Here is an 18,067-nt window from a genome sequence, read left to right as displayed (position 1 = left end):
GCAGATTCAATTGGCTGAATGGCCTAAGTCTTATAGTCTTCATTTCCATTGGCCCAATTCATTAGTTGGACAGGGGAGGGGGACTGAGGGAGGTGAAGGGGGAAAGTTGGCCAGTGCAGTAGTTCCAGGGAGTTCCTCTAAGAGCAGCTCAAGGCTCCGCCTGCCTCCTTTGGAGGGAAGGACGTTGAATGTGGGGTTGCTGGAACTTGAGAGAATAGGGGGCAGGGATAAGTTAAAATAAATTAATTTATCATTATTAATCTGACAGTTACTGGCTCAAGCACATATGAGGCACAGTCATACCCAACAGAGCGTTGACAGTTCTGCTGCACTATATAAAGCTCATGTTAAGTACTTCAAACATGCACCAGTGTTGGCAACAGGTAAAGGTGTTTAAATCAAAAAATATTCCCATGGAGCTGGGCTTCCATGTTCTGAACTCATTTCCTCCCAATCCCAGCTGCCCAGAACTAGTTACTCCTGTCACTTGACCCAGAGAGGCTAAAGCAACATCCCCCTGAGAGAAGAGACCAGCTTGTTTAAAGCTCTGAAGAGCAAACTGTGAAAGAGCACCTCAAGTGGCTTGTGAATCGGGAACAAACAAGATTAAAATTAGCGTAGGTATCCTCAAACTGCGACCGAGGGGATGTCAGAACATAGAATACAGAACTATAGCTGGTGAGTTAGGCCACATTTTAAGAACTTAGAAAAATCAAAAGAAAACTGGGTGCCTTTACACAGGAGCAACAAATAAGGTGATGGAAGAACTCAGCGGGTGGACAGCATCTGCGGAGGGAAATGGACAGTTGACGTTTTGGATTGAGACCCTTCATGGTGCCAGATTGAAGGTCTCGACTTGAAATAGTCATCGTCTGTTCCCCTCTGTCGATGCTACCTCACTTCCTGAGTTACTCCCAACGTCTTGCTTCTTGCTCTAGATTCCAGCGTCTTCAGTCTGCCATTATTGTGGCTTTGCTGTGACATCCCCGAGTGGCTTACAGACAGCAAAGTACTCATGTGCAGTCACTGTTATAATGTGGGGAATTTGTCAGTCAGATTGTGCATGGCAAGGTTCAACAAACAACTCAAAATGGCAAGCTTCGTTGATGTCGATTGGGAAATGATAGGTGGTCCGGCCCTGGAGGAGTAACTGTCCACTCTTCAGGACAAAGCCATCTGATCTTCTGAATCCCAGCCGAGAGCAGGGAGAGGATGGGCGTGGCCTTGGCAAACGATCGCATATGAAAGGCAGTGCTGCAGCCTTCCTGTGGTATGTTAGCCTCAGTGCATTGCAAATTATTCCTTGTGCATGCAACGGCTTTGTTTTCATTCTCCCTCATTCTTTTGGCAATCTGCCTGCATTGTGTGAGAGAGGAGTCACTCTGATGTTCTAAGTCTCCATTTCACCTTTGGCTCGTAGGGGGACTGGAACCCTCAACATTTCAGTCAGAGCTGAGGCTGCTGATCATATGGTACCACATTCAGCATCAGCCCATGGGCCTGAGACCTTCTTGTAAGTGCCCTCCATCCTTGGCCCTCTGGTCCAAAACATTCTGCAGAATTTTACCAAGTCTTTAATTTCATCCCTCCACCATCAAGTTCAAAGTTTAAAGTACATTTATTATCAAAGTATGTATACTTTATATAGTCTTGAGATTCATCCCCTTGCTGGCTGCCACAAAACAAAGAAACCCAATAGAACCCATTTTTTTTAAAAAGACCATCAAACACCTGAGGTGCAGAAAAAACAAATCGTCCAAACAACAGAAACTCCAACGTAACAGTATTCAATCTGAAAATGGGAAAATTTGGGGTGAAATATGCCCTTGTGTTCAACTTTGATCCTGCAATTCATCCACTGATCCTTTCCCGCCACAGATGCTGCCTGACCCGCTGAGTTTCGCCACCATTTTGTTTGTTGTCCCTGTTTGAAGCCACCTTGTTTTTATTTCTTCCCTGGATTTTCTTGAAATTGTTCTTAAAATTCAAAATTGAATTTCAGAGGAAGAGGTCCATGTGCTTCCTGAACTACTGTAGCCCACGTCAACTGCATGGGTTCCTACTCTGGGAGCCCTGGTTAATATCGTGGTCTCCTTCCTGTGACGTGTTTGCCTAGGGCAGAAATTTTGTGAGCAGTGCGAATCACTATTTTGTGTCTGCAATGGTTTCTTTTGGCCTTCTACCTGCATTGTGTGAGACAGGGGACGTTCCTGAAGTTTGCTCTAAGCCTTGTCACCTTGCCAGAAGCTCTAGTGGCAACAGATGCTCAGTTAGCCTGCTTCCATGGCAACCTGAACAAAATGTTACCATAGAGATGAAAGGTCAAAAGTGAAGCATGGAAACTAGGGTCCTAATGTTTCCTTGGAGATACTTAAACTATTCAACAGCTGTTTTTTTTTTCAGCAGTGGGTTTTTTTATGTCTTTTATGGATGTTCAATATTAATGATAATTCCATTTTTTTGCTGAATAGGGAATACTTTACCATTATTCAGACATATTTATTGTTATATTTACCCATATTGTCCATAAAATTGATTTGTTAATCTGCCACACTTCAATAAGGGAGATCTTTTCCCTCTGCCAATAGACTTCAGTGCAGTTTTTTGTTCTTTTCTCAGAGTGAAAGGTTATTGCACCAACCATAATGAAAGTAGGAAGAATTTGTTGAAAATCATTGGAAGGATATTCAGTCCTTCCTGTTATCTGCTAGGTACCACTGCAGTCCCCCAAGTGCACTCATCAATAATTATTATTGACGAAGCTTCTTATATATGTATGCCGTCACAATGAACGAGTGATGTTCTGTAAACATAGACTAATGTCACATATTTCCCACCCCCTTCCCTCTATCTCATGGTCTACTGTCCTCTTCTATCAGATTGCTTCTTTATCAGCCATTTGCCAACCCTACCTGTCATGTCCCAGCTTCTCACATTCTTCCTTTTCCCCCCTTCCCCGCCCGCCCACCTTCCCCCTTTCACCTGGATTCACCTATCCTTTGCCAGCTATCGTGCTTTTTCAACCTGTCACACCCTCCCCCCCCCATTCTAGCTTCTGCCCAATTTTACCATTATTTAGACATAATTATTGTTATATTTATCCATGTTGCCCTGCCCATAAAATTGATTTGTTAGTCTGCCACACTTCAGCAAGGGAGACCTTTTCTTTCTGCCAATAGTCTTCTGATAGTGATGGATTATTACAGCAGCAATGCTTGTCCCGTGATTAGGCTCGGGTTAAATCGGTGGGTTGTTGAGTGGCACGGGTCAGTGGGCTGGAAGGGCCCGTTTCTTGCTGTATCTCTAAATAAATAATGAAAATATTGTCTTTTGCGCACCGGTTGTCACCCTGCTGGTGCGGTCCTGAACCGATTCTGTTATGGCTATTGCATTTATTGTGTATGGCTGCTAGAAAATGAATTTCAGGGTTGCATGGTACTGTATTTGTCAAGTGGGGCAGAGAGCGAGATTGTAGATCTGGCGGAAGCAAAGGATATGGGAATGGTGAGGGTGGAGGGGTGTGGGCCAGGTGGCAGAGAAAAAGTGCCAGGGCAGAGGGTGGCACGGGTGCAGACACACCCAGCCCTGAGAAAACAGGCAAGGTCATTTGATTCTAAACAATTGGTTTATTGATCATTACAGAATGTCTCTCTGGTGCTTCACACTCCCTCCCCTCTCCCTTCCCCTTTTCCCAACCATGATTCCCCTCTCCCTGCCCCCTTCCCACACTCAGTCCACAATGGAGACCCATATCAGAACCAGGTTTATCTTCATTCACGTCATGAATTTTGCGGCAGCAGTACAGTGCAATGCCTAAAATTACCACAGTACTGTGCAAGGTCTTAGGCACCCTAGCTGTGTATACTGTATGTGCCTAAGACTTTTGCACGGGACTGTACATGGTGACATATATGTACTTGGATAATAAATTTACTTTGAAGTTTATTACCAGTCCTGATGAAGAGTCTTGGCTCAAAACATTGACTGTCCATTTTCGTCCACGGATGCTGCCTGACCTGCTAAGTTTCTCCAGCATTTTGTGTTCTTTTTCCCACTCAGGGTAGTGTTGTTTAGCAGTAGCACCAATAAGCAGCCTGGTTTGACATGGATACTCATTAATGAAAATCAACAAAATCCAAAGTAAACACAGAGCATATTGGAAATACACAGAGATTCACAGGATGCTGGATACCTTGAGCAACATACAGAAAATGCTGGAGGAATTCAGCAGGTCAGGCAGCGTCTATGGAGGGGAATTGACAATCGAGGTTTGGGCTGATACTCTTTATTGGGGCTGGAAAGCAAAGGGGTATAGAAGCCAGAATATGGGGGTGGGGGGAGGGAAAGAGGTACAAACTAACAGGTGATAGGTGAAACCAGGTGAGGGGGAAGTGGGGGGAGGAGGGTGGGAGGAAAGTGAAGTGAGAAGCTGGGAGGTGCTGGGTGAAAGAGGTAAAAGGCCGACGAAGACTAGGCGAGGACTATGGATTAAAGAGAAGGAGGAGGAGAACCAAAGGGAATTGATGGCACATAAGGAGAGGGAAGGGGTGAGAGTGCAACCGTAGTATGAATGGAAAAAGAGAGATGGGGAGTGCAGAGTAATTATTGGGTAGGATCCCATTGGAGATGGTGGAAGTTGCAGAGAATAATATGCTGGATATGGAGGTGTGGTAGCTAAGATAAGGGGAACCCTATTCGTGTTGTGATGGTGGGAGAATGAAGTGGGAGCAGATGCGTGGGAAATAGAGGAAATGCAGGTGAAGACAGCTTCGAAGCTGGTGGAAGTGAAACCCCAGATGTTCTAGAACTGTAGGCCTCACCTTGAGAGCAGATGCAGCAGAGGTGAAGGGAATAGCATATTTACAAGTGACAGAGTCGGAATTTGAATTTATTTAAATCTTACATCCGTCCCACAATGTGAGAGAGTAAAAATCTTTGCATTATGGATCTGCCACAAGGTACAGACATGTGAATTTATAAGTCTAATGGCTTGTGGAAAGAAGATGTCCCATATCCTGTTGGTCCTGGCTTTAATGCTGCGGTAGCGTTTGCCTGACGGAAGCAGCTGAAGCAGTTTATAGCTGGGGTGACTGGTGACCCTGATGATCTTCCAGGCCTTCTCTCTGCACCTGCTGCTGTAAATGTCCTCAACGGAGGAACGTTCACATCCACAGATGCACTGGTCTGTCTGTACCACTCTCCGCAGTGCCCAGTGATGAAGGTTGGTGCGGTTCCCGTACCAGGCGATGATACAGCCAGCCAGGATGCTGAAGTGGTATAGTCAAGATAACTGCGAGAGTCAGTGGGTTTGTTTAAGATGTCAGTAAATACTCTTGTCTCCAGAGATGGAGACAGAATCAAGAAAGGGGAGAGGTGTCAGGGATGTACCAAATAAACTCAAGGGCAGGGTAGAAGTTGGCGACAAAGATGATGAATTTGACAAGCTCAGCAAGGGTGCAAGAAGCAACACCAAAGCAGACATCAGTGTAGTGGAGGAAGAGTTGAGGAGCTTTACCCATGTAGGCTCAGAACACGGAATGTTCCTCGTAGCCGACAAAAAGGCAGGCACAGCTAAAACCCATATGAGTACCCATGGCTACACATTTGGTTTGGAAAAAACTGAAATTGCTGAGGGTGAAAACAAGTTCCTGCAGATGTAGAAGGATGGTGCTGGAGAGGAACTGGTTAGCTCTATGTCTAGAAAGAGGCAGAGAGCTTTATGGTCTTCTTGACTGGGGATAGAAGTGTATTGGGGCTGGACATCCATGGTGAAAATGAGGTGATCGTGGCCACGGAACTGTAAGTGATTGAAGTGATAGAGAACATGTGAAGTGTCACAGATGTAGCAGGAAGGGACTGAACCAAGAGGGGTGAAATGGAGTCGAGGTATGTAGACACGAGTTCAGTGGGGCAGGAGCAGGCAGAAACAGTGGACCTACCAGAACAGTTAGGTATGTGGATCTTGGGCTCGGAGGTACAGTAGAAGTAAGCAGTGTGAGGAATTGAAACTGTTAAGCTGGTTGCAGTGGATGGGAGCCCTCCAAAGTCAGTGAGGTTGCTGACGAAGGGTGGGGCAATAGTTGGTGCTCCTTAGTGGGGTCCTTTTAAAAGGATAAGGAAGAGGAGGTGTCTGAGAGCTACCAACTGACCTCAGCAAGGTACGGGGCAGTTCACCAGACTACAGAAGCACCCAGCTTTGCCTGCAGGTTTGATCACAAACACAAGACAACCTGCAGATGCTGGAGATCCAGAGCAATATACACAAAATGCTGGAGGAACTCAGCAGGCCAGGTAGCATCTATGGAAAAAAGTACAGTCAACGTTTCGAGTCAAGACCCTTCATCAGTACAGAAAAGGAAGGGGAAAAGTCAGAGTAAGGAGGTGGGGGGGAGGGGAGGAAGAAGTACAAGGTGGCAGGTGATGCGTGAAACCAGGAGAGGGGGAGGGTTGAAGGAAAGAGCTGGAAAGTTGATCGGTGCAAGAGATAAAGGGCTGGATGAGGGGGAATCTGACAGGAGAGGAGAGGGTATAAGACCATGGAAGAAAGGCAAGGGGGAGGAGCACCAGAGGGAGGTGATAGGCAGGCAAGAGAGGGAAACAGGAATGGGAAATGGTGAAGGGGGGGCAATTACTAGAAGTTCAAGAAATCGATATTCATGCCATCTGCAGGTTTTTGTGATGTTTGATGGTGGGTTTGGCATTGATGCGAAGAGAGTGGAGGGCAATGTTTTTGAATGGTAGCGTGGAGTAGTGAAGTCGACAGTTGATGTCTCATCACAGTTAGAGCCAAAGACATTCAGAATGGGCCGAAGGCTAGAACAGGGTGTCCATGAAAAGGAGGGTGGTTTTAAGTTGTAGACAGAGTGAATATCTCTGATGGGGTTGCCTTGGGGATAAAGAGTTAATGAGGTGACCTTGTTGCTAGATTAATGAGAGTAATTAGAGAGACAACAAGCGAGTCAGAGCTCTGAAATGCAGGTCAGAACTGCAGGAGATCAGTAGTTTCAGTAGAGAGAAGAAAAGGAAGAGACACTGATGAATAAGATGCAGCAGAACTGGAAGTTCAGATGCAAGCAGAGAAAATAAAGTCGTCTGAAATTGTTGATTTCAGTATGTGCCCAGAGGGCTGCCACAATACCCATTATGGTTTCGGTATGCCTTGTGCCTTTTCATTAAGCATGCTGCGCTGTTTATTATGGTGCACATATTACAGACAAACCCATTTTTTACTTGCCATAATTCTAATTTTTATATAATGCTAATTTTTTTGCAATTAATTCAGTTTACAAGTTGCTTTTGTTGCCCAAAGATTCCCCCCCACCCGCCACCCCTTCTTTTTGCAAATCCAAAGAAAATGGCAAGTGCAAGATAGGAATTAAAACAAATCGCTGGAGATTTGGATTGAAATAGAAATTGCTGGAAGCACTCAGCAGGTCAGGCTGGATCTGTGGAGAGTTAACGTTTCAGGTCAAAGGAACTGGGAACGTGACTAAACGACTTAGTGCAGAGAGAGAGTGGAGGAGGAACGGATAGGACAAAGGGAGTATGTCTGATAGGATGATTCAAGATTCAAAGTGCATTTATTATCAAAGAATTATACAACCTTGAGGTGTTTGTTTACAGCAGTCAGGATGCTCAACCAACCCAAATATTTATTGATGACCGACAAAGAATTTATGTTGACACTGTAACTTCATAAATAAAAAAAGAGAAAAGTTATGGGGTTGGATCTGGTTAATAAATGAATGAATTAGAGATAAAGCAGGAAACAAAGAAAAGGGTCAGCTGTCTTTGCATTATTCACTTGCCAGTCCAAATCCGTCACTTGTGGGATAATAATATTGTGGGTGAGTGTGGCTGAAGTGATTGATCTTAGACAACTCGTGTAGTGTAACGGTTTCAGGATTCTATGACTGGATGGCTCTGTGCCTGTAACCACAATAGTGGGCTTCACGGCCTTCTCAGAGTGCCTGTCTAGTGTTATCGCAGCTCAGTCACATTACAAACCCAGCCTGGGCCCGATGGTCAGGAGCTAGGAGTTCACATCCCACGCCAGCAGCTGAGGGAATTTAAGCCTGCATCAAATAACAGTAGTATCTGTACAAACTCAGAAGCTACTTGTTACCGGTTAGTAGGTTAATCGGTCATTGTAAATTGTAGGCTGGCGTTGAAACAGGTAGATTGTGGGTGGTGTGGTTTGTTGGGCTGGAGGGGCCTGTTCCGCACTGTATCTCTAAACTTTAGAGTCTAAAGAAAACATTAGTCTTTAGTCTTTTCTTTCTACCTAGTCCCACCAACCTGCACCCAGACCATAGTTCTCCATACCACCTCTTATCCAAATTTTTCTCAAATGTTACATCTCAGCCACAACCACCACTTCCACTGGCCTGCATGCCTTCACCCTATCAAGACTGCTCATAATTTTGTATACCTCTATACTATCTCCCCTCATTCTCCAGCACTCCCAGGAATAACGTCCTAACCTATTCAACCTTTCCCTATAACTCAAGCCCTCAGTTCCCATGAATATCATTGTAAATTTTCTCTGCATTGGTAATTAATGGTGATCAATAAGTATTTATGTTGTCACTCTGACTTCATAAGTAACACGGAGAAGTTATAGGCGTTGGGGTAGAGTGCCTGGGACTGACACTGTCTGTCCTCCAGTGGCTTACACTTGGTCTGGATCTGCTGTGGTCTCTACCTGGCATGTGTAATGGAATTGCTAAATTTGCCAAAGGCTCTTTATGGAGCCCTGGGGCAGTGAATTAATGCAGGTCTTTAATTAAAGCACCACAAGAGCACCATAAGTTTGAGGAAACAATGGTCTCAGAGAAAATGTGACAGTGCTGCCAGATTCTATTAAAGCATGAAGCTCCCTTTCAAAGTGCATCCTCATCAAAGACCTGATGGTTGAACGGCAGCTTATGGCACTGTCATACCGGAGGGTATAAATTACTGGTTTACTCCTGCTTCAGGAGCAGCTACACAAAGAGTGAGACCCCTGAAGGACAATAGGGTAACTTATGTGTCAAGTCAGGCGTCCTAAATCATCTGTATTCACCCTGGAGAAGGACACGGAAGATAGTGAGTTCGGGACAGGATACGTGGATAATCTGAATCTGTTTAGTACAAGGAAGGAAGAGATACCAGGTATCATGGGACACCTGAAGACCTGCACTCAATGTTTTAGGAACCCTCAGATTTTTGAATGGTCCATGAACCCACAAACCATACCTCATTATTCCTCTTTCGCACTGCTAGTTTATTGCCTTGCAACATACTGCTACCACACAGCAGTAAAATGTCACAACATACACCAGGGATAATGAACCTGATTCTGCAGGGTTGATAAATTCACAGGGTCTGGTGAGATCTGTCCCAGGTTACTCTGGGGTGGGGCGGGGAATGAAGGTTGAAGAAAGCTGAGGTCTTGACAGAGATTTTTCCATCTCATAAGGTGCCAGAAGACTAGAGATTAATTTACGTTAATCCCATATTTAGGAAGGACAGCAGGAACAAGCTGCATAACTACAAAATGGGAGAAGAGCTGCATCAATCACTTGTTTCCTAATTTGAGTATATTGTGGAGAAGACATTTGATGAAGGCAGGACAGCAATGGGTTGTCTATATGAACTTCAGTAAGGTGTTTGATAAGGTCCCACATGATAACCTGGTGCAAAAGCTTAAGCAAGCTGGTCATTTGGATCCACTGTCGTCATGGTGATAGGAGACAGAGGGCAATGATGGAAGAGTGGTTTCTGATTTGGATGTCCATGATCACTAGATTGCTGCTGGGACCTTTGTTGTATTTCCATTATAGACGTGAATGCAGGAGTGTGTTTGCAGATGACAGGAAATCGGGTGGAAATTTGGATAGCAAGGAAGGTTGTCCAAGCATGCAACAGGATATAAATCACATGGACGGTTGGGCAGAGTATTGGCAGACCGAATTTAATGCTAAGGAGGGCAAGGTGATGCACTTTGAGAAGTCAAAGAGGGGCAGGACACATACAGTAAATGGTAAGGCACTAAGCAATGTCAATAAACAGATCCACTTTGAGGCTGAGATTCACAGTGTTCCGTAAGTGGCAAAGCGGGTATCTGGGTGGTGAAGGCATTTGGCATGTTTGCCATCATGGCTCAGGGAGTAGGATATCAAAGTTTGGGTGTTAGGTTCAATTTTACAAAATACTAATTTGACTGGACTTGGCACATTGTGTGCATTTCTGGAAGATTACTGGGGAGAAAAGATCCATGAGGATGTCGGCGGACTGAAGCTGGTGTGTTACAATAGATTGGATCGGCTGAGACTATTTCCTGTGGAGCGAGGAGGCGGAGAGGTGACCTGATATTTAATTATCAAACTTCAAGAGGCAGATAGAATCTTTTTCCCAGGTTAGAGGTCTCAGAAACAAAAGGGTAGAGTTTTAAGGTTGAAGAGAAACAAGAATTAAAGAGGATTAGAGGGGAAGGTTTTTACAGAGTGGTTACTAATCTGGAACTTGTTGTGAGAGGAGCTGGTAAAATCAAATACAATCATTCCGCTTAAGAAATGTTTAGTTGGGCATTTATACAGGGGAGGATATGAACCTAATGCGATACCTTGGCACCTCGCTAAGTGGTTAGTGCCCACTGTTACAGCTCTGGGGGTTCCGGAGTTGAATTCCAGTGCCACCTGCAAGGAGTTTGTACTGTACATACACCCCATGAAAGGTGGGGGTTTCCCTAGGTGTTCCGGTTTACTCCCACAGTCCAAAGTTAGTATGAACATTATGTAAGACAAGCTTTTCACTGTACATGAAGTAAGATTCTGATTCCACTTTCCTTCTGGCCATGGTTATCAATGAGCCTCTATCCCGTTTCCTAATTCAGTACATCCCTAATTCCATTTCAACACGCACCTTGTTTCCTGCATACCATCCCTCGCCATCTTACTCCTGCTGTGTTAGTTTCTTCTCTTGGCAATGCTGTGTACTCTCTGCCTATGTGTCTCATAATGCTCCATTGTTTGGCACCCCTGAGGAAGCTCACTTGCCCTTCCCACTTTACCTGGAGCCTTGAAGGACTTAGTTCTATTTGCGGCCGGCGGAGTCACAGTAAGCTCCTTAAGGTAGCTCGGTAGTTAAGTTATTGTGCTACTGACAACAAGCCGGGAACATTAATCACTGGAATTTTTGATCCAGGGTGGCTGTGGAAACTCAGTCACTGACTATATTCACGATGGAGATTGATAGCTATTGTGTTACTTAGATAATAAAGGCATATGGGGTTAGGACAGGAAAGTGAGGTGAAAGATCGGCCTTGATCACCCGGCTTTAAGAAGGATGTTATTAAACTGGAAAGAGTGCAGAAAAGAATTACAAGAGTATTATGAGGGTTTGAGGGACTAAATTAGAGGGAGAGGCGGAGAGTTTAGGGTATTTTACATTGGAGTGTAGGAGATTCGGGTGATCTTATAGAGCAGGAGTTTCCAACTATCTTTATGCCAGGGACCAATACCATTAAGCAAGGGGTCTGTGTACCCTGGTTGGGAACCCCTGTTTTAGAGATATATAACATTATAAAGAGCATAGATAGGATGAATGTACTCAATCTTTTTACCAACTAGAGGGCATAGGTTTAAGATAAAAGAGGAAAGATTTAATAGAACTTGAGAGGCAAATTCTTCACACAGCATTTAAAGAGTCATGGAGCGTGACAGCACATAAACAGGCCCTTCAGCCCATCTAGTCCATGCCAAACTGTTATTCTGCTTAGTCCCAGCAGCTCTTGTGGGCGCGTGGCCAAGTGGTTAAGGCATTGGACTAGCGACCTAAAGGTTGTGAGTTCGAGCCCCAGCCGAGGCAAAGTGTGTTGTGTCCTTGAGCAAGGCACTTAATCGCACATTGCTCTGCGACGACACCGGTGCCAAACTGTGTGGGTCCTAATGCCCTTTCCTTGGACAACGTTGGTGTCGTGGAGAGGGAAGACTTGCAGCATGGGCAACTGCTGGTCTTCCATACAACCTTGCCCAGGCCTGCGCCCTGGAGAGTGAAGACTTTCCAGGTGCAGATCCATGGTCTCACAAGACTAACAAATGCCCATCAGCTCCCGCCCGTACCATAGCCCTCTACATTCCACTGATCCAGGACCTTCATCCAGATTTCTCTTACATTTTGAAATCAAACCTGCACCCACCACTTATGCTGGCAGCTCATTACACACTCGCACCACTCTCTGAGTGAAGAAGTCCCCCTCAGATTCCCCTTAAATATTTCACCTTTCACCTCTGACCTCTCGTTCTCGTCTCACCCAACCTCAATGGAAAAAGCCTGCTTGTATTTACCCTATCTATACCCTTGATAATTTTATATACCTCTATCAAATATCCCCTCATTCTCACATGCTGTAGGAAATAAAGTCCTAACCAATTCACTCTCCCCCTATAACTCAGGTCCTCATGTCCCAGAAACATTCTTGTGAAGGGATGATATATGGAAATTGTTATGTGGAAAGATCTGCCACAGTAAGTTGCTGAGGCAGCCTCAATAGCACCATTTAGAAGAAACTTGGACAGATATATTGAGACATATAAGATTATTAAGGGATTGGACAAGATAGAGGCAGGAAATATGTTCCAGATGCTGGGAGAGTCCAGTACCAGAGGGCATGGTTTAAGAATAAGGGGTAGGTCATTTAGGACAGAGTTGAGGAGGAACAACTTCTCCCAGAGAGTTGTGGAGGTGTGGAACGTGCTGCCTCAGAAGGCAGTGGAGGCCAATTCTCTGGCTGCTTTCGTCTAGATAGGTATCTTATGGATAGGGGAATCAAGGGTTATGCGGACAAGGCAGGAACCAGGTATTGATAGTAGATGATCAGCCATGATCTCAGAATGGCGGTGCAGGCTCAAAGGGCCGAATGGTCTACTTCTGCACCTATTGTCTATTGTCTATTGTCTATATATTGTGTAAAAGCCTTAGACACGTACATATAGCCTAAGACTTGGGATAGGTACATGGATACTAGGGATACGGAGGGCTGTGGGCCTGGTGCAGATTGTTGGGAGTAGGCACTTTAAATGGTTTTCAGCACGGACTAGAAGGGCCGAAGGGTCTGTTTCTGTGCTGTACTTCACTATGTTTCTGTGACTTTTGCACAGTACTGTATTTGTCAAGTGAGATTGTAAATCTGGCTGGAGCAAAGGATGTTGGGAATGGTGAGGGTGGAGCGCCATGGGAGGGGTGTGGGACAGGTGGCAGAGAAGCAGTGGTGGGGATGGAGGGGGGATGGAGGGTGGATGGCGTGGGTGCAGACACGCCTAACTCTGAGACACCTTAAACACCAGGCAAAGGTCGTTTGATTCCAAACAGTTAGTTTATTCATCATTACAGAATGTCTCTCTGATGCTTCCTGCTCCCTTCCCCTTTTCCCAACCATGATTCCCCTCTCCCTGCCCCCTTCCCACTCCCAGTCCACAACAGAGACCCATGTCAGGATCAGGTTTATCATCACTCATATAAGTCATGATTTTTTTTTGTGTTGCAGCAGTGCAGAGCAATACATAATGTTACTACGGTGCTGTGCAGGAGTCTGAGGCACCCTAGCTTTATATATGTGCCTAAGCCTTGCACAGTGCTGTATCTGGATTGGAAATTTGAGAAGGTTATGGGCCAAAAGCTGGCAAATTGGATCAGCTTGAGTGGCTATCTTGGTCGGCTTGGATTAGATGAGCCAACAGACTCGTTTCCGTGTTGTATGACTCCAGTGCCTCCGTGATCATATCAAATGGCAAGGCAGGCCTGAGGGGCTGAATGGCCTCCTCCTGCTCTATTTCTTATGACCTTACTCAGAGACGAGAGGTTAAGTCGCTTTGCGTCAACTGGAGAATTTAAATTCAAGTCTTTATGTAAGTCCAGAGTGGAATGCAATTGGAAGTAATACTGATCATGAAGGCAAACAACCGTCTGATTCACCAGTTAAACTAATCTGTTGCCATGGAGTCATTTATTTATCTATCTATGTGTCTGTCTATTTGTTTGTTTATTTATTTATTGAGATACAGAATGGAATAGGCCCTTCAGGCCCTTCGAGCCCCGGTGCCCAACAGCCCCGATAAACCCCAATTTAACCCTAACCTCATCACGGGACAATTTACAGTGACCAATTAGCCTACTAGCTGGTAAACCCTTGGACTGTGGGAGGAAACCCACCCATTCCACGGGGAGAGCGTACAAACTCCTTACGGAGGACGCTGGGATTGAACTTTGTACTCTGATACCCCGGGCTGTAATAGCGTCGCACTAACTGCTTCGCAACCTCTCCCGTCCACGAACCTACCCGAAAATCTCTTGCATTTTACAATCGAATCTATGTCTACCACTCCACTGGTAGGGGTTTAGAAAGGTATATTCCAGGTGCAGGTAGATGAGACAAGACAGAAGATTGGGTTAGCATGGACTAGATGGGATGAATGGTCGGCTTCTGTGCTGTACTCTACGACTCTTTATGTGTTTGTTCCATTTCATTGTTGCCGAATTTACACTTCACATCGTATACTCAAGTGACTGTTTATGTCTCCCTCCCAGTGCATCATTACAGATTGCTCGCACCATCACTGACAGCTCTGAAAGTAACTTTACCTCAGGCTGGTTCTGCACCCTTCTTATGTTAATTGCCAGTTCCACAAGGAATGTGTTAGCCTCCAGCCATCTGCTTTTGAAGCTGTCTCTGTTAGATTGCAGGACAGCAGGTAGGGAGCAACGTGAGTTGTACTGCTCGTGTTTTTGCTTCATGTTGAGTCCCACTCACCCTGGAGCTTACTGATCCATCCCAGTGAAGCTCAGAATTGAAGATTCTCATCCCTGCCATCGTCTCCCCACATCGCCCGGCACCCTCTCTGCCTCCGGAGGCCGCATCTGCCCTCCAGCTCTCTAAGATCACTGCGGTCCACTGAGCCGTGGAGGGACAAGTGGAATTGGGAGAGGACAGCACATGGATAACAGATGGAGGGATACAAAGAGGAAAAAAATAAGGAAAAAAATGCCTCCTCTCCCCTGCTGCCTCACAACATAGAATACTACAGCACATTACAGGTTCCTTGGCCCACAGTGTTGTGCCAAACTTTTAATTTACTCTTAAGATCTATCTAACCCTTCTCTCTTACATAGCCCTCCATTTTCCTTTCATCCAGGTGTCTATCTAAGAGTTTCATAAATGCTTCTGATATATCTGCATCTGACACTACCCCTGGCAGGGCTTTGCACGCACCCACCACTCTCTATGTGGAAAAAAAAACTTACCTCTGGCATCCCCCTATACCTTCCTCCAATCACCTCTGACATCCCCCTATACTTTCCTCCAATCACCTCTGACATCCCCCTATACTTTCCTCCAATCACCTCTGACATTCCCCTATACTTTCCTCCAATCACCTCTGACATCCCCCTATACTTTCCTCGAATCACCTCTGACATCCCCCTATACTTTCCTCCAATCACCTCTGACATCCCCCTATACTTCCCTCCAATCACCTCTGACATCCCCCTATACTTTCCTCCAATCACCTCTGACATCCCCCTATACTTTCCTCCAATCACCTCTGACATCCCCCTATACTTTCCTCCAATCACCTCTGGCATCCCCCTATACTTTCCTCCAATCACCTCTGACATCCCCCTATACTTTCCTGCAGTCACCTTAAAATGACATCCTCTCTTATTGGCCATTTCCACCCTGGGAATGAGACATTCACTGCCCACCCAGTCTATCCCTCTTATCATCTTGTACACCTCCTTCATTCCAAAGAGAAAAATTCAAGCTTGCACAACCTATCATCTTCACCCCTCCTCAGTCCACTAATTATCTTGGGCTCCTGTCTTACCATTTTCACCTTCCTCTTCATGCTGACCACCTCCCCTCCTTTCCAGTCCTGATGAAAGGTCTCGGTCTGAAAAATCGACGGTTCATTCCTCTCCATGGATGCTGCCTGGCCCATGGAGTTCCTCCAGCATTTTGTGTGTGTGTGTTCCCCTAAATTTCCAGTATCTGCAGAACCTCTTGTCTTTGACATTTCCTTCCCTCCACCCCAACTCTCCCCCACAGTTGCTGCTCAGACTGCTATGTTCCTCCAGATGATTATCAGCCTGCCCGTACTCCACCATCAGCAGTCTCCCTCGGCGTTTCCTATCTTGACTCAGTGGAGAAATGAGGGTTTGGGCTCAGCCCAGCAGTTATACTGTGAGGGTCTGGAGCAAGGGTTCCAGACCCCTCGCTTAATGGTATTGGTCCATGGTATAAAAAGAGTTTGGGAACCCTTGAACCAGGGGCACAGCCTTGAAGCCTGGATCCTATATCCCAGTCTGTACATAGCCCCAGAGGTATGAACAGTCCATATTATCGCAAGATTGTAAGGAAACTCGACAACTTGGAATTTCAATAACTGGGTGAATAAATGGGTTAAGTTTTAACCCATGTTCACAAATAATCTCATTCATGTGCACTTGAGAATTAAAAATGCAATTAACGCAATTGATAAATAAGTAATGACATTGATCCTGCAATAGGCTCTTTCTAAATGCGAGCAAAGGTCATGGAAAACATCTATAAAACTGCAGCTCGCGATTCCCTTATCTGTGCTGCCTGCCGGCTTCACACTAATAAGCAGACACTGGAGTCATCCATCAGTCGGCCTGACATTCCTCGGAGCCCTCATTGAGATATCTGCCTTGACATGTTTGAGCAGTCCATTGTCCCTTCAAAGTGGCAGGCAAGCGACCGCTGTGGTGGATTTGTTTTTCTCTTTCACTTCTGAAGAGGGTTCAGATTTCCCCTCGGGCTGCTTGAAGGGAAACCTTCTCTGCCAGGGATCGTACTCGGACGTAACCGCAGGGCTCGGCCAGCCAGACGGGAGCTTGGATGCCTCCAGGGTCGATGGGTTATTTTCGGCTGGTTTATGAATTCCTTGATAATAAATGATGTGGTCTGGCACAATAAACTGGGCGGAAAATCTTCAGGAAGAGTTTGCAAATGGCTTCACTCCCCCGTTATTAGATAGGGGGTGTGAATCTGTCCTCCGTCACCAGTGATGAATGAGTACTGCAGCAATATTGAGAAGGCAATAGCAGGGAGTTCTGGAAGCAGAGCATTGTCCATATCTACCAGTATGTTTCATGCTTAATGCAAGCATCTACATTTACACCCAAACTGTAGATAGGATGATATTCACAGCTTATTGCATTTTTGTATTAGTCAAAGTTCAAAGTAAATTTACTATCAAAGTACGTATAATTTACCATTTACTAACTCGAGCTTCATTTTCTTCGAGGCATTTACTGGGAAAATAAAAATACCATAGAAATTACAAAAAAAAGCTACACATAAACAAAGACCAGCAAACAAAAGAAAACAAACTGCAAATTGTAAAAAAAAAACTGAGAACATGAGTTGTAAAGAGTCCTTGAGAGTGAGTCTGTAAGTTGTAGAATCAGTTCAAAGTGGTGGTGAGTGAAGTTACCCATGCAGTTCAGGGGAGTGGAAGTTGCAGGATAATAACTGTTCCTGAACTTGGTGGTGTTGGACATAAGGCTTCTGTCCCTCCTGCTGGATGGTAGTTGCAAGAAGAGAGCATGGCCTAGATGGTGGGGTCCGCGATGATTGATGCTGCTTTCTTATGACAGTGCTTCATGTAAAGGTGCTCAATAATGGGGAGGGCTTTGCCTGTGATGGACTGGGCATAACCACCACCTTCAGTAGACTTTTTGTTTCTGGGCATTGGTGTTTCCATACCAGGCCATGATGCAACCAGTTCAGATACTTTCCACTGTGCATCTATTGAAGTTTGTCAAAAATGTACAGTGGTAAGTATCTGGGAATAAAAATCAGGAAGTCACGTTGTAGTTGTATAAAACTTTGATTAGACCACATTTTAAGTATTCTGTTCACCACATTACAGGAAAAAGATACCCATTTTCCTTACTATTTCACCACTTCTGCATACCACAGTAGAACTAACTCTAGATTCTACCAACGCCTGAGTGCAAAAGATGTTCCTCACATCTCCCTTGTACCTTTGGCCCAAAATCTTAA

The 18,067-nt window shown here is 45.2% G+C and overlaps 1 protein-coding gene across 2 annotated transcripts in view; it reads left to right on the top strand.

Moving 5' to 3' along the window:
- crim1 (cysteine rich transmembrane BMP regulator 1 (chordin-like)) overlaps positions 1–18,067 on the top strand; it is a 278,667-nt gene that overhangs the window by 84,142 nt on the left and 176,458 nt on the right. The window lies entirely within an intron of this gene.

The sequence above is a fragment of the Mobula hypostoma genome, chromosome 8 (genome assembly GCF_963921235.1).
Source record: "Mobula hypostoma chromosome 8, sMobHyp1.1, whole genome shotgun sequence".
Taxonomy (NCBI): domain Eukaryota; kingdom Metazoa; phylum Chordata; class Chondrichthyes; order Myliobatiformes; family Myliobatidae; genus Mobula; species Mobula hypostoma.
Note: the sequence above shows the minus strand (reverse complement) of the source record. Positions and strands in the feature narration are given on the sequence as shown.